This window comes from Petromyzon marinus (genome assembly GCF_048934315.1).
Source record: "Petromyzon marinus isolate PM22_M1 ecotype Great Lakes invasive population chromosome 76 unlocalized genomic scaffold, UKy_Petmar_22M1.pri1.0 chr76_unloc.1, whole genome shotgun sequence".
In the NCBI taxonomy this organism is placed as follows: Eukaryota; Metazoa; Chordata; class Hyperoartia; order Petromyzontiformes; family Petromyzontidae; genus Petromyzon; species Petromyzon marinus.
This window is the reverse complement of record NW_027422618.1, coordinates 1,758,764-1,771,680: the sequence shown is the minus strand read 5'-3', so window position 1 is coordinate 1,771,680 and position 12,917 is coordinate 1,758,764. Positions and strand designations below refer to the sequence as shown.

Below are 12,917 nucleotides of genomic sequence, written 5' to 3'. Positions count from 1 at the left end.
TGTTTTTGACCGTTTGCCTTACCTTGATGAAGGTAACAGGTAAGGGTAGAGTGATTGTATTGTGGTAAGGTAAAAGGTAGGGTAAAGGTAGCTCGTTGTTTTTCATTTTGCCTTACCTTGATGAAGGTAACAGGTAAGGGTAGAGTGATTGTATTGTGGTAAAGTAAAAGGTAGGGTAAAGGTTGCTCGTTGTTTTTCATTTTGCCTTACCTTGATAAAGGTAACAGGTAAGGGTAGAGTGATTGTATTGTGGTAAAGTAAAAGGTAGGGTAAAGGTAGCTCGTTGTTTTTACATTTTGCCTTACCTTGATGAAGGTAACAGGTAAGGGTAGAGTGAATGTATTGTGGTAAGGTAAAAGGTAGGGTAAAGGTAGCTCGTTCTTTTAACCTTTTGCCTTACCTTGATAAAGGTAACAGGGAAGGGTAGAGTGATTGTATTGTGGTAAAGTAAAAGGTAGGGTAAAGGTAATCTCGTTGCTTTTACCTTTTGCCGTAACTTGATAAAGGTAACAGGTAAGGGTAGAGTGATTGTATTGTGGTAAGGTAATAGATTGGCTAAAGTTAGGCTCGTTGTTTTTACCTTTTTGCCGTACTTTGTCGAGGCCTAACTGGAGGTCACCGCAGCTTGTTGTGGCTACGGGAGACTTGTAATTTGTTTCCACTGAGGCGCAGGAGATAGAGAGAGATTGAAAGTGTGAGATATTGAGAGAGATTGTGAATGTGTGTGGGGAGCGGTGGCGCTGCGGTTAGCACTGTGCTGCGCTACCAACTCGCTCACGGCCAACATCAGCGTCGATTATCCCCATAGGTCGGCTCAGCCTCAATTGAGTACCTGGTGCGGTGAGTAGTGAACATCGCCGCTGGAGAGAGACAAAGGCGGCCGGGCGTGGTGTTGGTGCTGGCCACCCACCCCCCTCTGTGTGTGCCACAGTGCCGGTAGCCTTCATAGATGCCGCTGCTGCTGCTGCTGCTCCAGCACTTGCCCCAACAGCCCTTTAGAGGCTATAGGGGGGAGCTTTGTCTACGTGGTTGTCCAGGTCGTCTGCTGCCGCCTGCTGTTTGGAAGCTTTAAATTTTAATTGTTTCGGGGTGGCCCAAAAGTCAGGACACATTAGGGGTGTTATTATTGTTCAGGGTGGCCCAAAAGTCATCTCTCCCCTTCCTCTCCCGTCTCTCTCCCCTCCCTCCCTCTGCACTGTTGTCCATGGAGAGAGGCCTCTTGACAATTACTCAATTAGAGCTCCTCGCGGCGCGGGAACGCCCCTAGCCCGCCACGCCACGCCACAAATACACGCGGAGGTGACTGGGTGGGTGAGTGGATGGGTGAATCGGTGGGTGGGTGGGTGGATGAGTGAGTGGATGGGTGAATCGGTGGGTCAGTGGATAGGTGAGTGAGTGGGTGGGTGTTTGAGTGGGTGGATGGGAGGGTGGTTGGGTGAGTGGGTGGGTGAGTGGATGGGTGATTCGGTGGGTGAGTGGGTGAGAGGGTGAGTGGATGAGTGAGTTGATGGGTGATTCGGTGGGTGAGTGGGTGAGAGGGTGAGTGGATGGGTGAGTTGATGGGTGAATCGGTGGGTGAGTGGGTGAGAGGGTGAGTGGATGGGTGAATCGGTGGGTCAATGGATAGGTGAGTGGGTGGGTGGGTGAATCAGCGGGTGGGTGAGTGGGTGAGTGGGTGCGTGAGTGCGTGAGAGTGGATGTGTGAGCGGATGAGTGGATGGGTGAATCGGTGGGTGAGTGAGTGAGTGTGAGTGGATGGGTGAGTGGTTGGGTGAATCGGTGGGTCAGTGGATAGGTGAGTGAGTGGGTGGGTGAGTCAGCGGGTGGGTGAGTGGGTGCGTGAGTGCGTGAGCGAGTGAGCGGGTGAGTGGATGAGTGAGCGGGTAAGTGGATGGGTGAATCGGTGCGTGAGTGAGTGGGTGAGAGAGTGAGTGGATGGGAGAGTGGGTGGGTGAATCGGTGGGTCAGTGGATAGGTGAGTGAGTGGGTGGGTGAGTCAGCGGGTGGGTGAGTGGGTGCGTGAGTGCGTGAGCGAGTGAGAGGGTGAGTGGATGAGTGAGCGGGTAAGTGGATGGGTGAATCGGTGGGTGGGTGAGTGGGTGAGAGGGTGAGTGGATGGGTGAGTGGGTGGGTGAATCGGTGGGTCAGTGGATAGGTGAGTGAGTGGGTGGGTGAGTCAGCGGGTGGGTGAGTGGGTGCGTGAGTGCGTGAGCGAGTGAAAGGGTGAGTGGATGAGTGAGCGGGTGAGTGGATGGGTGAATCGGTGGGTGGGTGAGTGGGTGAGAAGGTGAGTGGATGGGTGAGTGGGTGGATGAATGAGTGGGTAGGTGAGTCCGCGGGTGGGTGAGTGGGTGCCTGAGTGCGTGAGCGAGTGAGAGGGTGAGTGGATGAGTGAGCGGGTGAGTGGAGATTATGTGAGTAGGAGGTTGAGTGGATGGATAGGTGGATGAGTGGGAGTTTGAGTGGATGGATGAGTGGACGGGTCAGTGGGTGGGTTAGTGGGTGAGTGGATGGTTGAGTGGGTGGGTGAACTGATGGGTGAATGGGTGGATGGATGAGTGGGTGGGTGAGTGGATGAGTGAGTGGGTGGGTGGATGAATGAGTGGGTGGGTGAGTGGGTGGGTGAATTGGTGGGTGAGTGGTTGGGTGAGTGGTTGGGTGAGTGGTTGGGTGAGTGAGTGGGAGAGTGAGTAGGTGGGTGAGTGGTTGGGTGAGTGGTTGGGTGAGTGGTTGGGTGAGTGAGTGGGTGAGTGAGTGGGTGTATGAGTGGATAGGTGAGTGGATGGGCCCCTTCCCCGTGTCTCTCTCTCCCCGTGTCTCTCTCTCCCCGTGTTTCTCTCTCCCCGTGTTTCTCTCTCCCCGTGTCTCTCTCTCTCACCGTGTCTCTCTCTCTCCCCGTGTCTCTCTCTCCCCGTGTCTCTCTCTCTCCCCGTGTCTCTCTCTCTCCCCCCGTGTCTCTCTCTCCCCGTGTCTCTCTCTCCCCCCGTCTCTCTCTCTCCCCGTGTCTCTCTCTCTCCCCGTGTCTCTCTCTCTCCCCGTGTCTCTCTCTCTTCCCGTGTTTCTCTCTCCCCGTGTCTCTCTCTCTTCCCGTGTCTCTCTCTCCCTGTGTCTTTCTCTCTCCCCGTGTCTCTCTCTCCCCGCGTCTCTCTCCTCTCTCTCTCTCTCCCCGTGTCTCTCTCTCCCCGTGTCTCTCTCCCCCCGTGTCTCTCTTTCCCTGTGTCTTTCTCTCTCCCCGTGTCTCTCTCTCCCCGCGTCTCTCTCCCCGTGTCTCTCTCCTCTCTATCTCTCTCCCCGTGTCTCTCACTCCGCGTGTCTCTCTCCCCGTGTCTCTCTCTCCCAATGTCTCTCTCTCCCCGTGTCTCTCACCCCCGTGTCTCTCTCCCCCCGTGTCTCTCTCTCCCCGTGTCTCTCTCCCCCCGTGTCTCTCTCTCTCCCCGTGTCTCTCTCCCCGCGTCTCTCTCTCCCGTGTCTTTCTCTCTCCCCGTGTCTCTCTCTCCCCGTGTCTCTCTCTCCTCTCTCTCACCGTGTCTCTCTCTCTCCCCGTGTCTCTCTCTCCCCGTGTCTCTCTCTCCCCGTGTCTCTTTCTCCCCGTGTCTCTCTCTCCCCGTGTCTCTCTCCCCGTGTCTCTCTCTCCCCGTGTCTCTCTCTCCCCGTGTCTCTCTCTCCCCGTGTCTCTTTCTCCCCGTGTCTCTCTCTCCCCGTGTCTCTCTCTCCCCGTGTCTCTCTCTCCCCGTGTCTCTCTTTCTCTCACCGTGTCTCTCTCTCTCCCCGTGTCTCTCTCTCCCCGTGTCTCTCTCTCCCCGTGTCTCTTTCTCCCCGTGTCTCTCTCTCCCCGTGTCTCTCTCCCCGTGTCTCTCTCTCCCCGTGTCTCTCTCTCCCCGTGTCTCTCTCTCCCCGTGTCTCTCTCTCCCCGTGTCTCTCACCCCCCGTGTCTCTCTCCCCCCGTGTCTCTCTCTCCCCGTGTCTCTCTCCCCGTGTCTCTCTCTCCCCGTGTCTCTCTCCCCGTGTCTCTCACCCCCCGTGTCTCTCTCCCCCCGTGTCTCTCTCCCCCCGTGTCTCTCTCCCCCCGTGTCTCTCTCTCTCCCCGCGTCTCTCTCTCCCCGTGTCTTTCTCTCTCCCCGTGTCTCTCTCTCCCCGTGTCTCTCTCTCTCTCTCCCCTCTCTCACCGTGTCTCTCTCTCTCTCCCCGTGTCTCTCTTTTTTCACAATTCATACAATTTATTTCTTTCTTGATGTTAAGATTGCCAACATTGTGGTTTACAAAGCATTGGCAACTTTGCCATCGAGACTATGACCACGAAACTATCTAAAGTATTGAAGAAAAGTGTCACATTCTCCCACATTTGCACTTTTAAACATTTTTTTGGCTAAACATATAAACAAGAGGAACACTGCAGACTTGAGGAACTGGTCAAAGAATAATGTTATTTTGTGCGGCCTGTCAACAGTCGACAAACAGCCACAAGTAAATTTCGATTTTAAGCTTTCGTGACTGCAATGATTCATCTTCTTTGGTTCTTTCGGTAAAGTCACGTAGAATGATAATAAAATAATAAATTGATAAAATAAAATAACACAATAATATTCTCACGACGTTTCGGCCACAACACAAGCGGCCTTCATCAGGTGAAGGGGGCGAGACTGTCTGGTAGGACAGCGCTGTCTCTCTCCCCGTGTCTCTCTCTCCCCGCGTCTCTCTCCCCGTGTCTCTCTCCTCTCTCTCTCTCCCCGTGTCTCTCCGCGCTGTCCTACCAGACAGTCTCGCCCCCTTCACCTGATGAAGGCCGCTTGTGTTGTGGCCGAAACGTCGTGAGAATATTATTGTGTTATTTTATTTTATCAATTTATTATTTTATTATCATTCTACGTGACTTTACCGAAAGAACCAAAGAAGATGAATCATTGCAGTCACGAAAGCTTTAAATCGATATTCAACACGTAGCTTTAATAATAATCCACAAACCTCAAATCCTCAAGTTTTGTGTGCTCCTCCCAACAATTAGCCATTGCATTAATTCATAATTGTCCATACACCACTAAAGTGTGTTCAATGTCAATACTGTACTGCTAAATAATGGTTCAGGATGAATGAAAAACAAATACGCTGCAAAAAGCATGTTGCCAGTCAGTTAATTACTACTGTTTTATAATAATTACAAAAATGTTTTCTTTTGTCACAGGTATACAGCCGTTTTGTGAGTTGCTTGCAAACGATAAAACATTTGCCAGACTCCAGCACAAAACAAACCGGTCATATTATACAAGCAATGCTCAGGGTCTGTTGAAATGCATACAATGCTGAAATACAATACGAATGTGTACTGCACAAGGCGATCACAACAGTGTGTGTGTACGCGAGTGGGCGAGTTAGCGAGAGGCGGATGTACGGACTAGATAGGCTGAAGTACTTCCATTTAAATAAACGCGTTTCGGCTCCTGGAGGTGGGAGACGCCGATGTTGGGAGAGGAGCTGGGGACGAGGCTGCGATTGGCCTCACGCTGCCTACGAAGGCTGTTTTCGCTCCCGCCAGTCTACAAAGTCGTCCAGGAGGGCTGGCCATGCGCCGTCTTCATCATAGTTTCCAAGGTCTGCATCAATCGTCCGGCTGAACTCCAGGACATTGCACCATTGGTCTTTGTTGATCGCTTTGTGTTTGGATTGCTCCAGGAGCTGCTGGAAAGAGGAGAAGCGAGGCCAAATTCTGCCCAGCAGCAGGGCCAATATGGACTTGGCCGTGGCAATGTCCAAACCTCGCTGATCTTTGTCCCTAGCGAAGTGGAAGGCATATCTGTAGATCTGCTTGAAGGACTGTCACACTGCAGGGCGATCATACCTTTCAGCCACCCCTGCCGGGTGAAGAAACTCATGTTCTGAGCCTCCAGCTTCCACGCCAACACACGCATGATTGTATTTTCAGGTTCAACGCCAATGTCTTCACAGAACTTCTCCATCCCTTCTGGACCAATAACATCATCATTTCCCGTGTATTCACTAAGCTAGGTTAAACACCTTTTTTGTTTGGTGAAGGAGTCTTCGTTTTTCATAGTACTGCAAGGCTGTACCCTCACAAGAGCCGTCTCTCTTAGAGCGCTTGATTGCGACCTCCTCAGAGCAAGGGGACCTCCTCCTCCTCCTCTTCTTCTTGACGGGCATGTTGTGAGCACAGTGGAAGGACGCACAGCCGCAGGACACCTCCGCAATTATGGAACTATCGCTTTGCCCATCAAGGTGTTCACGTAAATTCAGTCGATTGAAGGTCCTGAATATTCTATGAATATTCTCCAGGACGCGGGCCCTTTGCGATATAACGACGGCGACAATCGTCTCTGTTGTTGTTGTTGCTGCTGCTTCTGCTTCTGCGATTCTGCGCCGCGATGTTTCAAACGAAGGTGGTGGGGAGGGGGAGGCCTTTTTTTACCTCTTCGGAGACGGCGGCCGCGGCTTCTTCATCTCTCCTCCTCCTCCTCCTGCGCCTCTCCACGTGTCTCTCTCTCTCTCCCCGTGTCTCTCTCTATCTCCCCGTGTCTCTCTCTCTCTCTCCCCGTGTCTCTCTCTCTCCCCGTGTCTCTCTCTCTCCCCGTGTCTCTCTCTCTCTCCCCGTGTCTCTCTGTCTCTCTCCCCGTGTCTCTCTCTCTCTCCCCGTGTCTCTGTCTCTCTCCCCGTGTCTCTCTCTCTCTCTCCCCGTGTCTCTCTCTCTCTCCCCGTGTCTCTCTCTCTCTCCCCGTGTCTCTCTCTCTCTCCCCGTGTCTCTCTCTCTCTCCCCGTGTCTCTCTCTCTCTCCCCGTGTCTCTCTCTCTCTCTCCCCGTGTCTCTCTCTCTCTCCCCGTGTCTCTCTCTCTCTCCCCGTGTCTCTCTCTCTCTCTCCCCGTGTCTCTCTCTCTCTCTCCCCGTGTCTCTCTCTCTCTCCCCGTGTCTCTCTCTCTCTCCGTGTCTCTCTCTCTCCCCCCCGTGTCTCTCTCTCTCTCTCTCCACGTGTCTCTCTCTCTCTCCACGTGTCTCTCTCTCTCTCCCCGTGTCTCTCTCTCTCTCCGTGTCTCTCTCTCTCCCCCCCGTGTCTCTCTCTCTCTCTCCCCGTGTCTCTCTCTCTCTCCCCCGTGTCTCTCTCTCTCTCTCTCTCCCCGTCTCTCTCTCTCTCTCTCCGTGTCTCTCTCTCTCCCCCCCGTGTCTCTCTCTCTCTCTCCCCGTGTCTCTCTCTCTCTCCCCGTGTCTCTCTCTCTCTCCCCGTGTCTCTCTCTCTCTCCCCGTGTCTCTCTCTCTCTCCCCCCGTGTCTCTCTCTCTCTCTCCCCGTGTCTCTCTCTCCCCGTGTCTCTCTCTCCCCGTGTCTCTCTCTCTCTCCCCGTGTCTCTCTCTCTCTCCCCGTGTCTCTCTCTCTCTCCCCGTGTCTCTCTCTCTCTCCCCGTGTCTCTCTCTCTCCCCCCGTGTCTCTCTGTCTTTCTCTCTCTCCCCGTGTCTCTCTCTCTCTCTCCCCGTGTCTCTCTCTCCCCCCCGTGTCTCTCTCCGTGTCTCTCTCTCCCCGTGTCTCTCTCTCCCCTCCGTGTCTCTCTCTCCCCGTGTCTCTCTCTCTCTCTCCCCGTGTATCTCTCTCTCCCCGTGTCTCTCTCTCTCCCCGTGTCTCTCTCTCCCCCCCGTGTCTCTCTCCGTGTCTCTCTCTCTCCCCGTGTCTCTCTCTCCCCGTGTCTCTCTCTCCCCGTGTCTCTCTCTCCCCCCGTGTCTCTCTCCCCGTGCCTCTCTCCCCGCGTCTCTCTCCCCGTGTCTCTCTCTCTCCCCGTGTCTCTCTCTCTTTCCCCGTGTCTCTCTCTCCCCGTGTCTCTCTCTCCCCGTGTCTCTCTCTCCCCCCGTGTCTCTCTCCCCGTGCCTCTCTCCCCGCGTCTCTCTCCCCGTGTCTCTCTCTCTCCCCGTGTCTCTCTCTCTCCCCGTGTCTCTCTCTCTCTCCCAGTGTCTCTCTCTCTCCCCGTGTCTCTCTCTCTCTCCCCGTGTCTCTCTCTCTCTCCCCGTGTCTCTCTCTCTCCCCGTGTTTCTCTCTCTCCCCGTGTCTCTCTCTCCCCGTGTCTCTCTCTCCCCGCGTCTCTCTCTCTCCCCGTGTCTCTCTCCCCTTGTCTCTCTCCCTGTGTCTCTCTCCTCTCTCTCTCCCCGTGTCTCTCTCTCCCCGTGTCTCTCTCCCCGTGTCTCTCTCTCCGTGTCTCTCTCTCCCCGCGTCTCTCTCTCCCCGTGTCTTTCTCTCCCCCCGTGTCTCTCTCTCCCCGTGTCTCTCTCTCCCCGTGTCTCTCTCCCCGTGTCTCTCTCCCCGTGTCTCTCTCTCCCCGTGTCTCTCTCCCTGTGTCTCTCTCCTCTCTCTCTCCCCGTGTCTCTCTCTCCGCGTGTCTCTCTCCCCGTGTCTCTCTCTCCCCCGTGTCTCTCTCCCCGTGTCTCTCTCCTCTCTCTCTCCCCCCGTGTCTCTCCCCCCCCCGTGTCTCTCTCTCCCCGTGTCTCTCTCTCTCCCCGTGTCTCTCTCTCCCCGTGTCTCTCTCCCCGTGTCTCTCTCTCCCCGTGTCTCTCTCTCTCCCCGTGTCTCTCTCTCTCCCCGTGTCTCTCTCTCTCCCCGTGTCTCTCTCTCTCCCCGTGTCTCTCTCTCTCCCCGTGTCTCTCTCTCTCCCCGTGTCTCTCTCTCTCCCCGTGTCTCTCTCCCCCCGTGTCTCTCTCTCTTCCCGTGTCTCTCTCTCCCTGTGTCTTTCTCTCTCCCCGTGTCTCTCTCTCTCCCCGTGTCTCTCTCTCCCCGCACTCTTTCCCCGTGTCTCTCTCCCTGTGTCTCTCCTCTCTCTCTCTCCCCGTGTCTCTCTCTCCGCGTGTCTCTCTCCCCGTGTCTCTCTCTCCCCGTGTCTCTCTCTCCCCGTGTCTCTCTCTCCCCGTGTCTCTCTCTCCCCGTGTCTCTCTCCTCTCTCTCTCCCCCCGTGTCTCTCTCCCCGTGTCTCTCTCTCCCCGTGTCTCTCTCTCTCTCCCCGTGTCTCTCTCTCTCTCCCCGTGTCTCTCTCCTCTCTCTCTCTACCCCCGTGTCTCTCTCTCCCCGTGTCTCTCCCCCCCGTGTCTCTCTCTCCCTGTGTCTTTCTTTCTCCCCGTGTCTCTCTCTCCCCGCGTCTCTCTCCCCGTGTCTCTCTCCCTGTGTCTCTCTCCTCTCTCTCCCCGTGTCTCTCTCTCCGCGTGTCTCTCTCCCCGTGTCTCTCTCTCCCCGTGTCTCTCTCTCCCCGTGTCTCTCTCCTCTCTCTCCCCCCGTGTCTCTCTCTCTGCGTGTCTCTCTCCCCGTGTCTCTCTCTCCCCGTGTCTCTCTCTCCCCGTGTCTCTCTCTCTCCCCGTGTCTCTCTCCTCTCTCTCTCCCCCCGTGTCTCTCTCTCCCCGTGTCTCTCTCCCCCCGTGTCTCTCTCTCCCCGTGTCTTTCTCTCTCCCCGTGTCTCTCTCTCCCCGCGTCTCTTTCCCCGTGTCTCTCTCCCTGTGTCTCTCTCCTCTCTCTCTCTCCCCGTGTCTCTCTCTCCGCGTCTCTCTCTCCCCCCGTGTCTCTCTCTCTCCCCGCGTCTCTCTCCTCTCTCTCTCTGCTATAAACAATTATGCGCATGGCTGCGCCGAGGAACATCGCGACACAGATACCCAGCGGTGACTTGAAGGCGAATCTCTTCTCCCGCGCAATAGGCAAAGCTCCCTCGTGTAGCCCAACATCAGCCACCCAGGGCCAAGTGCTATCTGTGAGTAGCAGCAGCGATGATTTACTCGTTCGAGGCTGAGGTCGAGCTGGGAGATGCCCAGGTCCCGGCTCGGATAATTCGCTGCTGTCAAAGGGCGTTGGTGGGTGACAGTGGCCGTGAGCCGGAAAAGAACTCTGGTCGTGGTTGGGGTTCGCATAGCAGCAGCGTAGCGCGCTAACCACTGCACCACCGCTCCCCACACACAGTGTGTTAACCACTGCACCACCACTCCCCACACACAGTGCGCTAACCACTGCACCACCGCTCCCCACACACACACACACAGCGCGCTAACCACTGCACCACCACTCCTCACACACAGTGCGCTAACCACTGCACCACCACTCCCAGACATAGTGCGCTAACCACTGCACCACCGCTCCCCCACACATTTAGTGCGCTAACCACTGCACTACCACTCACACACACACACAGCACCACCGCTCCCCACACACACACACACAGCGTGCTAACCACTGCACCACCGCTCCCCCCACACACACACAGCGCGCTAACCACTGCACCACCGCTCCCCACACACACACACAGTGTGTTAACCACTTCACCACCACTCCCCATACACACACAGTGCGCTAACCACTGCACCACCACTCCCCACACACAGTGCGCTAACCACTGCACCACCGCTCCCCACACACACACACAGTGTGTTAACCACTTCACCACCACTCCCCATACACACACAGCGCGCTAACCACTGCACCACCACTCACACACACACAGTGCGCTAACCACTGCACCACCAATCCCAGATATAGTGCGCTAACCACTGCACCACCGTTCCCCCACACATTTAGTGCGATAACCACTGCACTACCACTCACACACACACAGTGCGCTAACCACTGCACCACCACTTCCACACACACAGAGTGCGCTAACCATTGCACCACCGCTCCCCACACACACAGTGTGTTAACCACTGCACCACCGCTCCCCCACACACACACAGCGCGCTAAATACTGCACCACCGCTCCCCGACACACACACATTGCGCTAACCAATGCACCACCGCTCCTCACACACACAGCGCGCTAAATACTGCATCACCACTCCCCACACACACACAGTGCGCTAACCATTGCACCACCACTCCCCTCCCACACACATTGCGCTAACCATTGCACCACCACTCCCCACACACACAGTGCGCTAACCACTGCACCACAACTCCCAGACAGTGCGCTAACCACTGCTCCACCGCTCCCACACACACGCACACAGTGCGCTAACCACTGCACCACCACTCCCCACAAACAGTGCGCTAACCACTGCACCACCACTCACACACATAGTGCGCTAACCACTGCACCACCGCTCCCACACACACACACAGTGCGTTAACCACTGCACCACCACTCACACACACAGTGCGCTAACCACTGCACCACCACTCCCACACACACACAGTGCGCTAACCACTGCACCACCACTCCCACACACACACACAGTGCGCTAACCACTGCACCACCACACACACACAGTGCGCTAATCACTGCACCACCACTCACACACACAGTACGCTAACCACTGCACCACCACTCCCACACACACACACAGTGCGCTAACCACTGCACCACCACTCCCACACACACACACAGTGCGATAACCACTGCACCACCACTCCCACACACACAGTGCGCTAACCACTGCACCACCACTCCCACACACACACAGTGCGCTAACCACTGCACCACCACTCCTACACACACAGTGCGCTAACCACTGCACCACCACTCCCACACACACACAGTGCGCTAACTACTGCAACAACAACAACAACCGCCATTCGCCACTAAATGGCGGTGACGTCACCACGACGCTTGTGCCAGGCTATGTGCACCTTGAGGCCACGTGAAGTGTCGAACCCCCGCGGGCAGGAGGTCACGGGGCAGACCCAGGTGCCACGGGTCGACTGACTGAGATGACTGGCTGGTGCACCACCTGTGCCCCCTACTGTGCCAACCTGCTGTGCATTAGCCACCCGGCGCTCCGCTCGTTGTTGTGAGCGTCGCTCCTCCGCCCTCCGTTGTTGTTGGAGGGCGACTGCCTCCAACTGCCCAATAGCGTCCTTCACGAGCCTCCTCCACAGAGGCCGATCTTGACACCGCTGGTACCAGTCATCGGCAAGTCCACTCAGCTCCACGTCCCCCTGTACCACATCACTCCATCTCTTCTCTAGCACGTGCCGCGCCCGTTAAGCCCCCTCGATCCGGCCGAACAAAAGCTGTTTCGGCATGCGGTGGCAGGGCATGCGGGCTACATGACCCAGCCAACGCAGCCTTGCCTGCCGGAGGAGCTCACCGATGGGACCTTGCCCAGATCTTTCAAGGATTTGTGAGCTCCTCACACAATCCAGCTTGGTTTAACCCAGGATGGATCGTAGGCAGGCCAGCCTAAATGTTTCCAACCGGCGAAGATGCTCCATTAAGGGGGTCCACATTTCGCAAGTGTAGAGAAGGGAGGGAATGACCGTGGCGGAGAAGACCTGAAGCTTAGTGCGGAGCGACAGACCAGGTAGCTTCCACACAGCGTTACGCAACCGATGAAAAGATATTGCCGCTCGACTGTTTCGGAGTGAGACCTCTGCTGTTAAACTGGAGCGGGTCATAAGCACACTGCCCAGGTATGGGAAACTCTCCACTCTCTCCACAACTGCCCCATCACCGATTGGGAGTTGTGGGGGTGGAGTGTCCGATGGTACAAAATACCCAGGCAGGTGCTTAGTTTTGGTGGGGCTGATGGTAAGGCCCCATCTCTTAGTGGCACGCTCCAGTCTCAGCAGCAGCGTCTCCAACTCCTCCTCTGAATGAGCAGCTATTACCAAATCATTGGCATACATAACGTGGTTGAGCAATAGGGAGCCATCCCTTGACCGCACCCGGGCATCGATCAGCCTCCCATTGTATCTGTACCAAATGGAGATTCCCCCAGTACAGCTATTGAAGGCTTCACGAACTACGTGGTCAAAATAGATGTTAAATAATGTGGGAGCAAGAGGACATCCCTGTCGCACCCCAAGGTGTACAGGGAATGGCTCTGACTCCCGGCCACGTAGTTTTACCCGGGCCCGCTCACCATCATGAACGTCCTTAATGATCGTGAGCAGAGGGTCAGGGACTCCAAAAGCACGAAGAACAACCCAGAGCCCAGGCCTACTGATGGTATCATAGGCCTTGACCAG

General features: G+C 55.9%; 1 pseudogene; it reads right to left on the bottom strand.

The window, feature by feature from the left end:
- Positions 1–4,181: 4,181 nt before the first annotated feature.
- Positions 4,182–6,279, bottom strand: LOC142908189 (DCN1-like protein 5 pseudogene; annotated as a pseudogene).
- Between the last annotated feature and the right edge of the window lie 6,638 nt (positions 6,280–12,917).